We start from the raw sequence: 19,084 nt of genomic DNA on the forward strand, positions 1-19,084 counted from the left end.
CATCCGTTGTTTTCATAATGGACGCCTATGGTGGCGGATTCTGTTAGAATCCGTCATTTGACGGATTCCGTTAACGCATCTGTCTTTACACAACTGCGCATGTTCAGATGTGTAAAGTCAAGGAAAAAAAACCTATAACGGATTGCGTTATTTTGTATGATCCATAGCATCCGTTGTGCCACTATATGCAACGCATCCGTTGCATCCGTCACACAACGCAATGCTACGGATCCCGTCCAACACAAGTGTGAAACTAGCCTTAGTTTTGATACTCGTGCTGCCTCAGAAATAAAAATGTGATTTTTCAACTGCAGACAGAAAGCATAAGGCTAACTTCACACTTCCGTTGTTTTGCATCAGTCACAATCCGTGGCCTTGAGGAATTACGGTATCCTGCAAAATATGTTGTTTTTCCCCATAGACTTCTATTAGCGACGGATTGCGACTGATGATGCTGCGTTGCATCTGCTGCGTTGCGGTCAGTCATTTTTTAACTGACCGCCGGGCGGGAGCAACGCAGCCTGTAACGTTTTTTTGAGCAGCGCGATCCGTAGGATTTTGCTGCGCATGCTCTCTCTGGCTCCCTGCCCCCGTAACCAGGATAGACATCGGGTAACCAAGCAATGCGCTTTGGTTAGTTACCCGATATTTACAATGGTTACGGGTGCAGGGAGCCCGCGCTAAGCGGTGTATGCTGGTATCCAAGATAAATATCGGGTAACCAAGCAAAAAGTGCCTTGCTTTTACCCGATATTTACCCTGGATACAGTGTGCAAGGAGGCCGACACTTCACCACTCAGCTCCGCCCCCTCCTGCTCTGTGTACACTCAGAGACACACACACACACTCACACACACTCACTTGTCCCCAGCGCTGCAGTCCCCGCGGCACTGACATCCTCAGCTCCACGGCCCCGCTCGGCTCCGCCCCCTCGCGCTCCGCCCCCTCCCACACTCCGCATGTACACACGCATGTAGACACACACACACACACTCACTCACCTGTCCCCAGCCATGCAGACCGCGGCACTGACGTCCTCAGCTCCACCCCCCGAACTCCGCCCCCCGCACACAACGGAGTCCGACAATGAAATTCTTTTCTTTGGCATCCGTTGTACAACGCATCAGTCACATGCGTCAAGCAACGCATGTGACTGATGCAAAACAACGGAAATCTGAACTTAGCCTAAGACACTGTTAGAGCCTATGCCCTTAATTTACAGGAGGTGCTATGGGCTATCAAGCAAATTGATCGAGATAGTGTGCATGATAAGAACAAAATGCTGAAAGAGCAGTTTATTGAGGATCTTTTGTCTGACTCCAGTTAGGCTCAGCTACACATGATGTCTCTGCAAAATCCAGATATGGACAGATATGGACTTTACTCAGTTCAAGGACAGAGCAATCTGCATACTGCGGGAATCCACCTATGTCTGCACTGAACCAGTTAATTACCAGGTAGTTATGTACCACCAGGGGGCAGTGTCCTCATTCCAAGTGCCTGTAATAACTACCATTACCCTGGGCACAAATGTGATTGAAAATTGTTTAAGTAATGTCCAGGGGCGGAACTACTGCGGTCGCAGAGGTTGCGACTGCGACCGGGCCCGGCAGCTTAGGGGCCCGCTCTGCAGATCAGCAAGCAGCTCCTTTCTGTGAGAGGAGCTGTGCTGTTTTGGCGCTGACCACGCGGTTGCTATATGACCCAGTGCCGCCACTGATATCGGGCCCCCCCTGCTCGGTGTCAGTGGCGGCACCGGGCATCCCTCCCCCATCATCGCGCACAGCAACAATGAAGCATGGAGCGGCCCGTGCCGCTCCATGCATTATCATTCTCCCACTGTGCCTGCGCGGTGACGTCTTTCCTGTGCGACTGCTGTGCTCAGAGCACAGAGCGCAGCACGGGAGGACGCCGACCGGAGCAGCGGGGTAACAGGAGAGAGGTGGGGGCAGAGCAGTGAGGGAACAGGAGCATGGAGGGCTGCCTGTATTATACAGGGAGCATGGGGGGCTACCTGCATTATACATGGAGCATGGGGGGCTGCATTATACATGGAGCATGGGGGGGCTTCCTGCATTATACATGGAGTATGGGGGGCTGCCTGCATTATACATGGAGCATGGGGGGACTGCTTGCATTATACATGGAGCATGGGGGGCTGCCTGTACTATACATGGAGCAAGGGGAGCTGTGTGTAATTTACATGGATCATGGGAGGACTGCCTGCATATACATGGAGCATGGGGGGCTGCCTGTACTATACATGGAGCAAGGGGAGCTGCTTGTATTATACATGGAGCATGGGGGGCTTCTTGCATTATACATGGAGCATGGGGGCCTTCTTGCATTATACATGGAGCATGGAGGTCTGTCTGCATTATACATGGAGCACGGGGGGCTGCCTGCATTATACATGGAGCATGGGGGGCTGCATTATACATGGAGCATGGGGGAGCTGCTTGTATTATACATGGAGCATGGGGGGCTTCTTGCATTATACATGGAGCATGGGGGCCTTCTTGCATTATACATGGAGCATGGAGGTCTGTCTGCATTATACATGGAGCACGGGGGGCTGCCTGCATTATACATGGAGCATGGGGGGCTGCATTATACATGGAGCATGGGGGGGCTGCCTGTATTATACATGGAGCATGGGGGGGCTGCCTGTACTATACATGGAGCAAGGGGAGCTGCCTGTATTATACATGGAGCAAGGGGAGCTGCCTGTATTATACATGGAGCATGGGGAGGCTGCCTTTATTATACATGGAGCATGGGGGGCTTCTTGCATTATACATGGAGCATGGGGGGCTGCCTGCATTATACATGGAGCATGGGGGACTGCCTGCATTATACATGGAGCATGGGGGACTGCTTGCATTATACATGGAGCATGGGGGGGGGCTGCCTGCACTATACATGGAGCATGGGGGGCTGGCTGTATTATACATGGAGCATGGGGGGCTGCCTGCATTATACATGGAGCATGAGGGACTGCCAGCATTATACATGGAGCATGGGGGGCTGCCTGCATTATACATGGAGCATGGGGGGCTGCATTATACATGGAGCATGGGGGGCTGCCTGCATTATACATGGAGCATGGGGGGGCTACCTGTATTATACATGGAGCATGGGGGGCTACCTGCATTATACATGGAGCATGGGGGGCTGCATTATACATGGAGCATGGAGGGGCTGCCTGCATTATACATGGAGCATGGGGGGCTGCCTGCATTATACATGGAGCATGGGTGGGCTGCATTATACATGGAGAATGGGGGGGCTGCCTGCATTACAGTATACATGGAGCATGGGGGGATGCCTGTACTATACATGAAGCATGGGGGGCTGCCTGTATTATACATTGAGCATGGGGGGCTGCATTATACATGGAGCATGGGGGGCTGCCTGCATAATACATGGAGCATGGGGGGCTGCCTGCATTATATATGGAGCATGGGGGGCTGCCTGCATTATATATGGAGCATGAGGGGCTGCCTGCATTATACATGGAGCATGGTGGGCTACCTGCATTATACATGGAGCATGGTGGGCTGCCTGCATTATACATGCAGAATGGTGGGCTGCCTGCATTATACATGGAGCATGGTGGGCTGCCTGCATTATATGTGGAGCATGGGGGGGTTGGCTGCATTATACATGGAGCATGGGGGGCTGGCTGCATTATACATGGAGGTCTATGAGGCTGCATTATACAACATGACGGACACCTTATACATGGACTATAGGGGTGCATTATACATGGCGTGTGGGGCTGCATAATACAATATAAATGTTTTATGGGACTGCATTATAATACATATAGGACTATGGGGGCTATATTATAATATATGGAGGCTACCTTATACATGGACTATGGGGGTGCATTATAAAACATGGAGGACTATGTTGTGCAGTATAATATTTGAAGTACTATGGGTTGCATTAAAATATATGGAGAACTATGGGGGGAATTATAATATATGGAGAACTATGGGGTAAATAATACATGGCTACTTTATACATGGAGAACTATGGGAAATGCATTATAATACATGGTGGACTATGGAGCTGCATTCAAATATATGAAGGGTTATGTGGGACCCTTTATACAATATTGAATGCTATGTGGGGGCCATTATAGTATTTGGAGAACTATATACAAGGGGGAACAAAGATACAAGCATTAGATGGGAATGTTTTGTGCTGAAGGAAAAGGGCTCTTTCCCTTAGCACCCAGCTTTCCCATGCTCTGCTACACATCTCTCAGCACCCAGCTTTCCCATGCTCTGATATGGGAAAGCTGGGTGCTGAGGGAAACATGTATAACAGAGCATGGGGAAGCTGGGTGCTGAAGACAAGATGGATATCAGAACATAGGAAACCTGGGTGCTGATAGAGGGATTTCAGATCATGGTAAATATGGGTGCTGAGGAAAGAGCCAAGTTTCAGCGTCATTGTCCCGTACCCAAACTGTCGGTGTACATGGAGGGGGCCCAGGTCCGTACTTTGCACCGGGGCCCATCAAACTCTAGTTACGCCACTGGTAATGTCGTCACCATTTTGCAAGACATAGCAGATTCAGCCCCTTGCAAAGAGAAGCACACCCTCCATAAAGAAATCAAGGCCCTCGAGCAACAACAGCAGGTTGAAATAACAGGTGGGGAGATTGGTAGCAGAAGGGTGAGTGATGCCAACTCCATTATGCTTCCCCCCAGGAGTGAGTCTCTCATCTGGTGCAGAGCAGCCATAGGTGTCAGAGGCCGGGATTACCAGGCTCTGCTGGAACCAGTCCATTCAGATAGCAGACCTACTGTTATGACAGCCAAGGGGATTTTTGATTGTCAAAAAGGGCAGGGTACTGGTATGGCTCTTGAACTGTGGGGAGGAGGAAGCTTGCTTGCCCTGCTATGCCACTGTAGCCGAACTGTTTGCAGTCAGCAACAATATTACTCAGGATACAGCACCCTTGAATTCACCCAAGTCGATAGATGACAACAGCTCCTTAGTCCAGCTGGAGGACTGATGCCAAAAGATGCATGTTGGCATTGACTCCACACCAGAAAAATGGGGTGTATCGAGTAGTCCAGGAATACGAGCGGGTTTTCAGTAAACATCCCTTGGATTTTGGACAGGTATAAGGGTATACAACATATTATCCCCACAGGAGATCATGCACCCATCAAGGAAAGTCATCTTCCCATACCTCGCGCTCATTATCAGTGTGCCAAAAGTATGCTAAAAGAAATGAAACAAGCAGGGATTATCAGGAATAGCTGCAGGCCTTGGGCAGCTCCCTTGGTGTTAGTTAAAAAGAAAGATGGTACACTGTACAAGTGTCTAGATTACAGAAAGGTTAACAAAATTACCCACAAAGATGCTTACCCCCTACCGCTCATAGAGGAGTCCCTAGCAACGTTAAAATCAGCTAAGTATTTCTCCACTCTAACCCCTTTTTAAACATTACCTTGCCTCTTCCAAATTCACCATCTACAAGGGCAATAATCCCTTGTCGCATCTGGAGACTGCCAGGCTTAGTGCCTTGGAACAAAGGTAGATGGCTCAGTTATCCAACTATGAGTTCGTTGTTAAATACCGAGCTGGTATCAAAAATGCAAACGTAGATGCATTGTCCCGCATATCGAATCCTCCTGATCCAGTAGAAGATCTGGCAAACCTGGAAGAGATAGAGATAGGGTGCCGGCAGGCCTGGGTGTATCCCAAGACTCCAACCGTGTGACAGGAAGGAGTCTAGAAATCCAAGAGGTCTTCTTTAATTCACTATCTCACAATGGTTAGGTAGACGCACAGAGCAGTGATCCGGCTATATCCCTTCTTAAAGAACTCCTTGGTGCAGAAAATTCATCTCCGATTCCTGATGCACCTGCAGACGTCCAGCAGTTGTGAAAAGACAGAAAGAAACTGTTCACTTTTGAAGGCAAGTTGGTTCGAAGAGCCATTAACTCACGTATGTATTGTTGGTAGGGCAGATCATGGTACCAAGAAGAGACATGCCCATTGCTTACCACAATGAAGTGGGACACTTTGGGTGGAAAAAGCTAGAAGTTGTCATTCGTGACTGCTTCTTCTGGACGGGCATGAGACGGTCCATTGAACAGTGGTGTAGAGAGCGTGGTCCATGTAATTTTAGAATGAAGAACCCAACCAATGAAAAGGCCCCCTTGAAGTCCATAATCACCAAACAACCTCTGGAACTTGTGGCCATAGACCATGCGCAACATTCTCCAAGCCGACCGGGGTATATCTATACGCTAACCATGGTGGATAACTATTCATGCTTCCTAGTGGTCATTCTAGTAAAAGACCAAACTGCAAGAACAGCTGCAAAGGCATTTCAGGAGTATTTCTGTAGACCACATGGATACCCAGATCAAGTGCTGACAGATAGAGGTCCTGTCTTTGAAGGAGAAGTTTTTCAAAGAATTTTGCTCCATATATGGATGTAAGAAGATCAGAACAACACCATACTACCCACATGGCAATGATCTTTGTGAAAAAATCAATCATCTGATTATCAATTCATTGCAGACCCTACTGTTGGAAGAAAGGAACCAATGACCTGAGAAACTGCCTGATCTGATCGAAATGAACAACCATATTCCAACCAGCTCAACAGGATATGCCCCAGCTTACTTGATGCGAGCACGGCCAAGAAAACTCCTCATTGACCTAGAGATGGGAGTCATAACTCCTGAAACCATATCCAGCCAATTAAACACAGATTGTAACATAGAAGGACAACTGCAGTGTGTAAAACAGTCTGAATCAAGCTAGGCAAAAACAGGAAAGAGACTTTAGTAGAAATGCTGTGGCGATCCCCTTATCACCAGGAGAACAAGTATTAAAGAAAAAGAGAAGAAATCATAAGTTAAATGACCAATGGAAGGCTTAGGCTTATGCGGGCGTCACACGGTACGATATATTGGGCGATATGTCGTCGGGGTCACATCGTTAGTGACGCACATCCGGCATCGTCAGACATATCGTACCGTGTGACACCTTGGAACGACTGTGAACGAGCAAACATACTTGCTTGTTGACACGTCATTCATTTTCAAAAAGTCGTTCCTCCTTCTGGGCTCCGGTTGTTCGTCGTTCCCGTGGCAGCACACATCGCTTCGTGTGACACCACGAGAACGACGAACACAGCTTACCTGCGTCCCGCCGGCAATGCGGAAGGAAGGAGGTGGGCGGGATGTTTACGTCCCGCTCATCTCCGCCCCTCCACTTCTATTGGCCGGCGGCTGTGTGACGTCGCTGTGACACCGAACGTCCCACCCCCTTCAGGAAGAGGATGTTCGCCGCCCACAGCGAGGTCGTTCGGCAGGTAAGTACGTGTGACGGGGGTAAATTACTTTGTGCGCCACGGGCAACAAATTGCCCGTGACGCACAAACGACGGGGGCGGGTGCGATCGCTTAAGCGATCGCATGATTTATCATCCCGTGTGACGCCCGCATTACACTATTCTATCATCTTATCATGACAACAGCAAAGTGTGCACCATCTCAAAAGACAGAGGAAAGAAATGTACCACCATATCCAGAGACAATCTGAAAGTTTGTCTAGCCCAATTGCTCGAAAAAGAGGAAACTAGAGAAGTCCCTCAGCCAATGTAAGAAGTGGACAATTAGATTTACACCGTCCTAGGTGAACTCCCCAGTTTGTGGCCGCAAGTCAACAACAAGGTAGTAGTCCCAGTAATGCTGTTTCCACCACAACCCTCACAAGAAAACTTGCCTCCTGCTAGCAGTGAGCATGCCGTACCTGTGGTAAGTTCAAGGAGTCATAGACTTTTACTTAGCATTCCAATTTTGCGCAGAACACAGCATAGTACTCAAGGACAAATCCCTTATCCCTATATGATTTATAGAGTAAACTTACTAAATATATTTGATAGGTATTACTGTTGACTTATGCCTTTTGTAACGTCATTGAAAAATGTTGAAAACAATGTGAATACCTGGACTAATGTGAGAAGTTAGCAAGCATTATGCTTTTCCCACTGCAAGAACTCTTAGGTGGGCTTTGCACATTACAACATCGTAAGCCGATGCTGCGATGTCAAGTGCGATAGTCCCCGCCCCCGTTGTACGTGCGATATCTTGTGATAGCTGCCGTAGCGAACATTATCGCTACGGCAGCTTCACATGCACTCACCTGTCCTGCGACGTCGCTCTGGCCGGCGACCCGCCTCCTTCCTAAGGGGGCGGGCCGTGCGGCGTCACAGCGACGTCACACAGCAGGCGGCCAATAGCAATGGAGGAATAAATAAGGAATAACGTTTGGAACACCATTCTAAGTCTGAACTGGGTGCAAAAACCTAAAAAAAACATCACTATGGGGAGATAAGGTATGCACACCAGTGACTATGTAAGGGGAATACATGGAATAGCAGAAACTGCTGTGTGAATACTGACTTGAAAAATCCAATAGCTATATGTAAGAGTGAAAATGTGAAAAATGGAATCTGCATTACTGCCATGAACATATGAATCAAGAGAAATTTAGCTACTGAATTGATCAATGCAATAGAGCCCCAACACTACGCCAAAGTATTTCTCTACGTTGGGGTCGCTAGCTTGTGTGTGTCCTCTCATGCAGTTAAAAAACTTACCGTGTATGGGAAGCTGAGACCCAGGCTATTTATGCGTATGATATGGATTGGCAATAGGTGTGGTTGGGTAGGGTTCACAAACGAAAAACAACTAACAAATAAGGAATAACGTTTGGAACACCATTCTAAGTCTGAACTGGGTGCAAAAACCTAACCTAAAAACCTGGGTCTCAGCTTCCCATACACGGTAAGTTTTTTAACTGCATGAGAGGACACACACAAGCTAGGGACCCCAACGTAGAGAAATACTTTGGCGTAGTGTTGGGGCTCTATTGCATTGATCAATTCAGTAGCTAAATTTCTCTTGATTCATATGTTCATGGCAGTAATGCAGATTCCATTTTTCACATTTTCACTCTTACATATAGCTATTGGATTTTTCAAGTCAGTATTCACACAGCAGTTTCTGCTATTCCATGTATTCCCCTTACATAGTCACTGGTGTGCATACCTTATCTCCCCATAATAATAGCAACGGAGGGGCGGAGATGAGCAGGATGCAAACATCCCGCCCACCTCCTTCCTTCTCATAGCAGGCGGGACGCAGGTAAGGCGATGTTCCTCGCTCCTGCGGCTTTACACACAGCGATGTGTGCTGCCGCAGGAACGAGGAACAACATCGTACCTGTCGCTGCACCAGCATTATGGAAATGTCGTAGACTACACCGATGATATGATAACGACGCTTTTGTGCTCGTTCATCGTATCAAAAAGGTTTTACACACTACGACATCGCAAGTGACGCCGGATGTGCGTCACTTTCGATTTGACCCCACCGACATCGCACGTGCGATGTCGTAGTGTGCAAGGTAGCCCTTATAAGGACTTGCAAACCATAAAGGAACCCGTTTCATCGTGTCTGGTCAAGGAACCATCAAAAACAACCAGTGCAGTGAAATTTTACATTATGATCTGTGTGCACCGCAGCTGCACTCGAGAATGATCAAAAGTGGTTTTGGGCTGTAATCCACAACCAAGTTAATACAAATGTTATTTTGTTTTATTGCGGACTGGAGTACAGTTAAGTAGTCCAAGGACATACTACTCTTAACTAAAGGGGAATGTGGCGCCCTGTGCCTAAGTCGCGACAAAGAATAGCTGCATGTGTATTTCAATGTGTATAACATGTATTGCCAGCTTTAATGAAATTTGGTTTTCTCTGCTATTCACCACATACACGCAATTGCCCACACACCCGTACTGGGGATGTTCGCCTGAGAGCTGATGACAAAGCTTGTGTTTGCACCCTAGAAGGAGAAAGGGGAGGACCTTCTGATAGAAGTAAATTCAGAGGGTGGCAGTTGGAGTTAGTGTGAGCATGTGAGAGGAATGTAACATTGAGACGGTTCTGTCCTGAGGTAACTGTTGAAACCTCTAGAGAGGCCAGCTACAAATTGGTAGAGTATCAGTCCCTTGGCCACCTGGACTTTCAAGGTCAGTGTTACGGTTGCTGCGAGCACTGGAGACTATGTCCAGATTTCTTGCTACTGCACATGTGCGAGCGCCAGAGACTAAGTCCTATCTTGGAGCCATTGCACATGTGCGGGTGACATCATCACTGACACGAGGTCACATGTCTCTGACACCTTCTATGCCGATTGGTCGCTGGTCATGTGCTTGTGATGCCTTGCTCAGTGATAGGCCAGCATGACGTCACTCCTGTCGTTCTGGCAGCGGATTGGCTCTGGTGTCCTCCATCTTGGATGAGGCACAGAGTCTATATAAGACCCTGACACATGCCGCATGGCGCTCAGTCCTCTTGGTTCATGCATAAGAGTAGACGCTCTGTGCGCGTTCCTCTAGGCATTCCTCTGTCTATGCTAGGTGAGCGCTACCGGCAGGGTAGCGTTCTTATACCTTACAGCTTCGGCTGCTGTCCGTATCCTTACCTCTTAGGGGAGCGGACATAGGCAGGTGCCTGAGGCACATGGTCTGGCTGGGCCTTGTGGTTCGACTCGTAGGTGGACGTTGCCGCTAGGGTAACGTTCCTTATACTGCGTCTGGCAGTTGTTCGTATCCTCGCACACTAGGGGAGCGAACAGAGGTAGGAGCTTTGTGCGGCTTACGCTGCTGTTCGTCTCTTTTGCACCACTAGAAGAGCGGACCTAGGCAGGTGCCATATCTAGTGGTTCGTGTCCTCGCACACTAGTGGAGCGAACGCAGGTAGGAGCTTTGTGCGGCTTACGCTGCTGTTCGTCTCTTTTGCACCACTAGAAGAGCGGACCTAGGTAGGTGCCATTTCGCACACATTGCCTTTGTCTCTGTGATAATTAACAGAGATCATTCCACACACCCTCCCAGTAAGGGAGGAATTGCTTTATTTACTTATTATATCCTTCTGTGAGTTAACAGAGGTATTGCACTCTGCCATAGTCTGCAGCAGAGTCTTTGCACGGTGGACCCTGACTGTCTGATACTCATTTAGGTTATTATCAGACAGCCCCCCGTAACAGTCAGTGGCAAACTGAGAGACTGAAATTGGCCTTTTGATAAGGAGCAGTAAATTGCCCAGGAGATCAGTGAGGTGATTGAGTCTGGAAACTTCTAGAAGAAACAATGAGTTTTCCCTCAAGATTTAAGTCGCCTGCTCGCTGGAAGGGATCAAAAATCCAGAGTTTTCTTGTCTTGAAAATCCCAGGATCTCAAGACACCTATTCCCAGGTAGGGAAGTAGCAGCAGGTGGAATACACCACCACACAGCAGAGAAACCAAACTCTCATTGGGGCAGGTTAGACCACCATCATTGTGAATGCTGTAAGGAATGTTCCGAAGTATTCTCTAAAGCTTCAGTAAAAGGTAAAAGCTCCTTGTCCTGTCTCTGGCTGAATTATTCTCTGCTGCACCATTCTTACCTCAACATCCCCAGGAACCACCCCTAGCTGGGGGAGACAACCCACTGGCACTGTGCATCACCACCTTACTCCTGGGTACCTCCATCAGTGCCCGGTCATACCAAAGAACATCCCAACTGGCATCACAAACTCTTATTTATTTATTTATTTTATTTTTCTCTCCCTCTTTTTAATATTATTTTTAACTCCTATCATAAAAGCCTGTCACATGCGCCCACTAAGGCTATATAGCCACTCAGACTCATCACCGTGACCTCAGAGGTCTACCAGGGGTGGCACAGAATAGATGAAAATCCTGTAGGAAAGCTACCAAATACCATGAATAGTAACAGAAGGAACAACAGAAACTCAGGGAGCATTTTGCGCAGCCAAACGCTGTGACCTTCTACTGCCAGAAACCACCTGACTGTCTGTCACCTATGACAGTATGGAGGACTATGTGGGGCACATTATTCTGTATGAAAGACTATGTGAGGCACATTATTCTGTATGGAGGACTATGTGGGGCCCATTATTCTGTATGGAGGGCTATGTGGGGCCCATTATTCTGCATAGAGGGCGATGTGAGGCACATTATTCTGTATGGGGGACTATGTGGGACCCATTTTTCTGTAAGGAGGGCTATGTGGGCCCATTATTGTGAATGGATGGCTATGTGGGGCCCATTATTTTGTATGGAGGGCTATGTGGGGCCCATTATTCTGTATGGAGGGCTATGGAGGGCACATTATTTTGTATGGAAGGCTATATGGGGCTTATTATTCTGTATGGAAGGCTATGTGGGAGCCATTATTCTGTATGGAGGACTATGTGAGGCACATGATTAGAGTGGCCCACGACTTTGTCCAAGTTTTTAACTTTCGCCCGTTGTGTATTTGAGTTTGACATCCCTGCCCCAGAGGGACGAATTACTAGTGATGGCTGGGGATGGAGGTTACAAACACTGGGTAGTGAGCTTACTTGTAAAATGACTATTAATACATAACAACTAGAGATGAGCGAGACTCTAAAGCCTCGTGTTCGGTTCGTCGAACGGAGGCTGCGTTCGAGTTCGGCTCGACGAACTGTTCGACGAACCTCTCGAACCCCATTGAAAACAACGGGAGGCAAACACATAAAAACACATTATAAATGTACACATACAGTTAACCCCTTCAGCCCCGGGGCACTTTCCGTTTTTGCGTTTTTGTTTTTTGCTCCCCTTCTTCCGAGAGCCGTAACTTTTTTATTTTTCTATTAATCTTGCCATATGAGGGCTTGTTTTTTGCGGGACAAGTTGTACTTTTAAATGAAACCATAAGTTTAACCATATGGTGTATTGGAAAACAGCAAAAAAATTCCAAATGCGGAAAAATTGCAAAAAAAGTGTGATGGCACAATAGTTTTTGGGATGTTTTATTCACGGTGTTCACTATATGGTAAAGCTGATGTGTGGGTATGATGCCTGAGGTTGGTGCGAGTTTGTAGACACCAAACATGTATAGGTTTACTTTTATCTAAGCGGTTAAAACAAATTCACAAGTTTGTCCAATAAAAGTGGCGCACGTTTTGCGCCATTTTCAGAAACACGTAGCGTTCTTATTTTTTGGGATCTATGGCTCAGTGACAGGTTATTTTTTGCATCTCGAGCTGATGTTTCTAATGGTACGAATTTTGCGCAGATGCTACATTTTGATCGCCTGTTATTGCATTTTGCGTAAAACTTGCGGCGACCAAAAAACATAATTTTGGCGTTTGGAATTTTTTTTGCCACTACGCCGTTTACCAATCAGATTAATTGATTTTATATTTTGATAGATCGGGCATTTCTGAACGCGGCGATACCAAATATGTGTATATTTATTTATTTTTTAACCCTTTAATTTTCAATGGGGGGAAAGGGGGGTGATTTGAACTTTTAGGTTTTTTTATTTTTTTATTTTTAAAACTTTTTTTTAACTTTTTTTTTTTATTTTACTAGGGGGCTATAGCGATCAGCAATCCGATTGCTATTATCTATCTGTTGATCACAGCTGCACAGCTGTAAACAGCAGATTCAGTCACTTGGTTTTTCCCTCTGCTCTCGGCCGAGGGAAAACGAAAGTGAAACATCATAGCTGCAGGCGTCATCACATGACCCTGTGCTACGATGGCAACCACCGATAGTCACTTGATCACGCACGTGACTTCCGGTGGGGGCGGCGGTAAGTAAAAAACATGGCCGCGCGCATTTAGATCTTGCTGCCAGACTTTGGCAGCAAGATTTAAGGGGTTAATGGCCGCGGGTGGAAGCGATTCCACCCGCGGTTAGCAGGCACACATGTCAGCTGTTGAAAACAGCTGATATGTGTGCCGACCGCCGCCGCCTGCCCGCGGCAGTGGGCGGGGCTTAACGGGACACGCTCCATGACGGATATATCCGTCCATGGACGTGAAGGGGTTAATAAATATTTCCATAACACTTACAGGTCCCCGCTATGTGTCCTGCACTCTGTCTCGCGCCGCTTTTCCTTCCGATAATCGCTGCGTCCTCCCGGTAACCAGTACTGATGATAGGACCTATCGTGATGTCAAAATAGCATGTGACCAGTCACATGTCTATTATCTCATTGGCTACAGACTGGTCACATGGCTAGACATCATGTTAGGTCCTGTCAGTGCATCTCTCCGGTACGCGGTGATCGTTTGTGTATCTCCGTGTACCAGCGAGATGCTCTGGCACACGGTCAGCTTCCCCGTTCTGCTTCCCTGTTCAGTTATTCACCGGCTGCCACAGCCGGTCAATAACGGAGATCACCGTTGCTATAGCAACACACCTGTCAGCGGTGACGTCACGGCTTGCAGCCTCTGCTACTCACTGAGTGATATAGACTGCACGGGAAGCAGCAGCGTCTTCCTCCTATGCAGCGCTGTCTGATGTAGCAGAGCTGCATGGGTTGAAGGAGAAAGAAGACAGAAGACCATGGATCGTGGAGGGATGCGAGGGAATAATGAACATGGAGTCTCTAATGTGTCTATGTATTATTAAAGTATTTTTTCTCTGTGTGGTGTCTTTTTTTTTTTTTAACCTTTTATTGGAGATTCTTAATGGCCGGATCAAACTTGCCTGACATTAAGAATCTCTGACTTAATACTAGCTAGTAAAACAAAGCTAGTATTAACTCATTATTACCCTGCAAGCCACCCGTCACCAGGGCAGCTGGGAGAGTTGGATACAGCGCCAGATGCTTCTATGAAAGCGCCATTTTCTGGGGCAGTTGCGGACTGCAATTCGCAGCAGAGGGGCCCAGAAAGCTCGGGCTAACCTGTGCTGCGGATTTCAATCCCCAGCTGCCTAGTTGTACCTGGCTGGACACAAAAATGGAGCGAAGCTCATGTCGATTTTTTTTTTTCAATTATGTCATGAAATAATTAAAAAAAGGGCTTCCCTATTTGTTTTAGTTCCCAGCCGGGTACAAATAGGCAGCTGGGGGTTGGGGGCAGCCGTACCTGCCTGCTGTACCTGGCTAGCATACAAAAATATGGCGAAGCCCACGTCATTTTTTTGGTGGGAAAAAAATTCCTGCATACAGTCCTGGATGGAGCATGCTGAGCCTTGTCGTTCTGCAGCTGCTGTCTGCTCTCCTCCATACAGACAGACAGCATCTGCAGAACTACAAGGCTCAGCATACTCCATCCAGGACTGTTTGCAGGAGTTTTTTGCCCCCCAAAAAAATTGTGGGCTTCGCCATGTTTTTGTATGCTAACCAGGTACAGCAGGCACCTACGAGCTGCCCCCAACACCCAGCTGCCTATTTGTACCCGACTGGGAACCAAAAATATAGGGAAGCCCTTTTTTTTTTAATTATTTCATGAATTTCATGAAATAATTTAAAAAAAAAAATGACGTGGGCTTCGCCCAATTTTTGTGTCCGGCCAGGTAGAACTAGGAAGCTGGGGATTGGCATCCGCAGCTCAGGGTGCCCAAGCTTTCTGGACACCCATGCTGCGAATTGCAGTCTGCAGCCGCCCCAGAAAATGGCGCTTTCATAGAAGCACCATCTTCTGGCGCTGTATCCAACTCTTCAGCTGCCCTGGTGATGGGTGGCTCGCTGGGTAATAATGGGGTTAGGGCTAGACTCCTGTCCGACAGCATCAGCTGATAGGTTGACCGGCCGGGCGGTAAAAAGCCGGCCACACCGCTCGACTTATAGTGTCAGCTGATTCCGTCAGGTGACCGCATCAGCTGATCATCTCCAGGTCTGAGAAAGAGAGAGAGAGAAAGAAGAGAGGAGAAAAGAGAGAGAGGAGAGAGAGGAGAGAGAAGAGAGAGAGAACAGGAGAGAAGAGAGAGAGGAGAGAGAGAAGAGAAAGAGGAGAGAGAGAGAGAGAGAAGAGAGAGAAGAGAGACGAGAGAGAGGAGAGAGAGAGAGAGAGAGGGAAAAAGAGAAAAAGAGACTGAGAAAAAAAAGACAGATTGAAAAAGAGAGAGAGGAGAGAGAAAGGGATGGAGAGAGAGTGAAAGAGAGAAAAAAAAGAGAAGGAGAGAGAGAGAGAGGAGAGAGAGAGAAGAGAGAGGAGAGAGGAGAGAGGGAGAAGAGAGAGGAGAGAGAGCGATAGAGAGACTGAGAAAAAGAGAGAGAGGAGAGAGAGAAAAAAAGAGAGAGAGAGGAGAGAGAGAGGGAGTGAGAGAGAGAGGAGAGAGCAATTCAGCCTCATTCCATGAACTGCTCCGATTTTAGTGTGTCCAGCGGCTCACAGGTGATGTCCGTCTCCTCCCCTCAGTGCATAATTAAATTAAATTATAATTATAAATATATAATAATTATAATTTTAAATTTAAAAATAAAAAAAATAAATAAATTTAAATTCTTTACCGGGACCGGGACTAGAACTCGTGAAGTTATGCTTCTTAGGCGAGCACTCTATCCACTGAGCTACTGCCTCTAATGATAAAGACAGGTGCGATTCACTTCATTGCTTCGTGGAGCTGATACAGAGCACTCATGTTCTGTAGCAGAGCTGACAGTGTCGTGTGGATTACGTCGGACCTGGAGGGGTATTTGGGGATTTTAATAAAATGGTGAAACAGGGTGGTTTTTATGTCTTTTATTCCAAATAAAGGATTTTTCGCTGTGTGTGTTTCTTTACTTTCACTTTCAGGTTGATCATGGAAGGTGTCTCAGGGAGATGCTTGTCATGATTAACCTTTTATTACCCAGATTGCCACCGCACCAGGGCAATTCGGGATGAGCTGGGTGGAGTCCCGGGACTGCCGCATCTAATGGATGCTGCAATTCCGGTCGCCTGCTGGGTGATAGTTAGGGTGGTGGGCTCCTGATAATATGGTGCTCTCCATCCTGACAATACCAGCCTCCAGCCATGTGGCATTATCCTGGCTGGTATCAAATATGGTGGGAACCGCATTTTTAATTTTTTTTTATTTATTTATTTATCTTACCGCACGATATAGACCCGCCCACAGGCGGCTGTGATTGGTTGCAGTGAGACAGCTGTCACTCATCGTGGGGGCGTGTCTGACTGCAACCAATCATGGGCGCCGGTGTGCGGGGAAAGCATGGAATACCTGATTGAATAATAAAGCGGCAGCCATTTTCAAAAGAGGAAAAGACACGGCAGATTTCTGACAGCCGTGCAGGGAGACGTCCGTCATCTGTGAGTAGGAAAGGGAGAGGGATTGTGCTGGGGACGCAGGACGCATGCAGATAGCAACGTGTGCACATAGCTTTACTGTGAAAAGCCACATTTTTGTTGATTGAACCATTCTCAAACCGTTCTCAAACTTTTGAGCTTTTAGCAAAAAGTTCGAGTTCGAGCTCGAACACCCCCGAAAATCACTTGAACATGAAATTGGCGAACCTCGAACATCGCTCATCTCTAATAACAACTTGCCACTACTGATTGCGGGTTCTATGCTTAGGTGTCCAGACACACAGAGGAATTGAAAGACTTTTTGTTATTTAGAACATTTCTGCATTCAAAAACTGCCCCTTGTGGCCGAAAAAAGCAACCAAAAACACATGCGTTTTTTGGTGTGGTTTTGGTGCATTTTTGTGCCATGTGTTTTCTTAGGGGTACTTTATACGCTGCGACATCGCTAGCAATTGCTAGCGATTTCGAGCACGATAGCACCCGTCCCCGTCGTACGGCCGATATGTGGTGATCTCTGCCGTAGCAAACATTATCGCTACGGCAGCATCACACGCACATACCTATTCAGCGACATCGCTGTGACTGCCGAACAATCCCTCCCTCAAGGGGGAGGTGCGTTCGGCGTCACCGTGACGTCATCACGATGTCACTAAGCGGCCTGCCAATAGAAGCGGAGGGGTGGAGATGAGCAGGACGTAACATCCCGCCCACATCCTTCCTTCCGCATTGCCGGTGGACGTAGTAAGGAGATGTTCGTCGCTCCTGCGTTGTCACACATAGCGATGTGTGCTGCCGCAGGAACGAGTAACAACATCGCTACTTGCCTGACAACGATTTCTTGTTATTAAACGACATCTCCAAAACAAACAATTTTTGTCTTTTTTGCGATCGTGTTAGGTCACTCCAGCCTGTCACACGCTGCGACGTCACTAATGGCGCCGGATGTGCGTCACAAATACCGTGACCCCAACGACATCACTTGAGCAATGTCGCAGCGTGTAAAGTACCTCTTAGTGTATTCAATGGATGAAAAGGCTCAAAAACACAGAGCAAAAACGCACAAAGAATTGGAATGCGGCTTCTTTTTTTTGCACCCAAAACTGTTGGCAAAATAGAAGCAATGTGCTCACAGCATTTCTGGATTCTCAGATTTTGCTGGGAGATGGAAAGACATGCAATTTTGGTCAACAAACTGCACCACGAATTGCGGCAAAAAGACAGTGTGCACACAAGGCCTTACTATTACAGCATATCAAGATAGCTGTTTATCATTGTTTGGGACTGCCTCGTGTTTGTCCACATTGAGAAAAGAAAAAGCTTATACTCACCTCCCATGCTGGTTCGGTGATAGCACTTGCGTTCTCAGGGCTCACGTCAGGCTGTGACAACACGCGAGTCCCATGTACAATCATCACTGGCTTCTCTCTACCCGCATTCAGACATATATGCAATTAACAGGAAGTGAGTGATCAGCCATAGCTCTCCATATTGATTACTCATACATGCAAAGACGGGGAGGGAGAAGCCAGTGGTGATTGAGAACGGGGCTTGCGTGACGTCACAACTTCACATGAGCCCCGGGAAAGTGAGTGCTAGCTCTGCCTAAATGATGCCAGCACAAGAGGTGAATATGAGCTGTTTTGGTTTTTTTTTATTTAATTGGGCCATATATAGGGAATGAGAAGGGGTTGTCCAATTAGTGGCTTAATCATTTAATCCTCTGCTCTTTCTGGGATGTTCAGTCCAGTGGGCGGTCCTATCACTGATTGACAGCAATCTCTGTATGCACACTTACACAAAGCAGGCTGTCAGTCATTGATAGGACTGCCCACTGGACAGAAAATCCCAGAAAGAGCAGAGACTTAAATGATTAACATACAAAAGTATATATCAATCTACTCAGCTCCGCCTGATCTAGAACATGACGCCTAGAGATAGGACTGCATTTTCCTGATGAC

The sequence above is a fragment of the Anomaloglossus baeobatrachus genome, chromosome 6 (assembly GCF_048569485.1).
Source record: "Anomaloglossus baeobatrachus isolate aAnoBae1 chromosome 6, aAnoBae1.hap1, whole genome shotgun sequence".
Lineage (NCBI taxonomy): Eukaryota > Metazoa > Chordata > Amphibia > Anura > Aromobatidae > Anomaloglossus > Anomaloglossus baeobatrachus.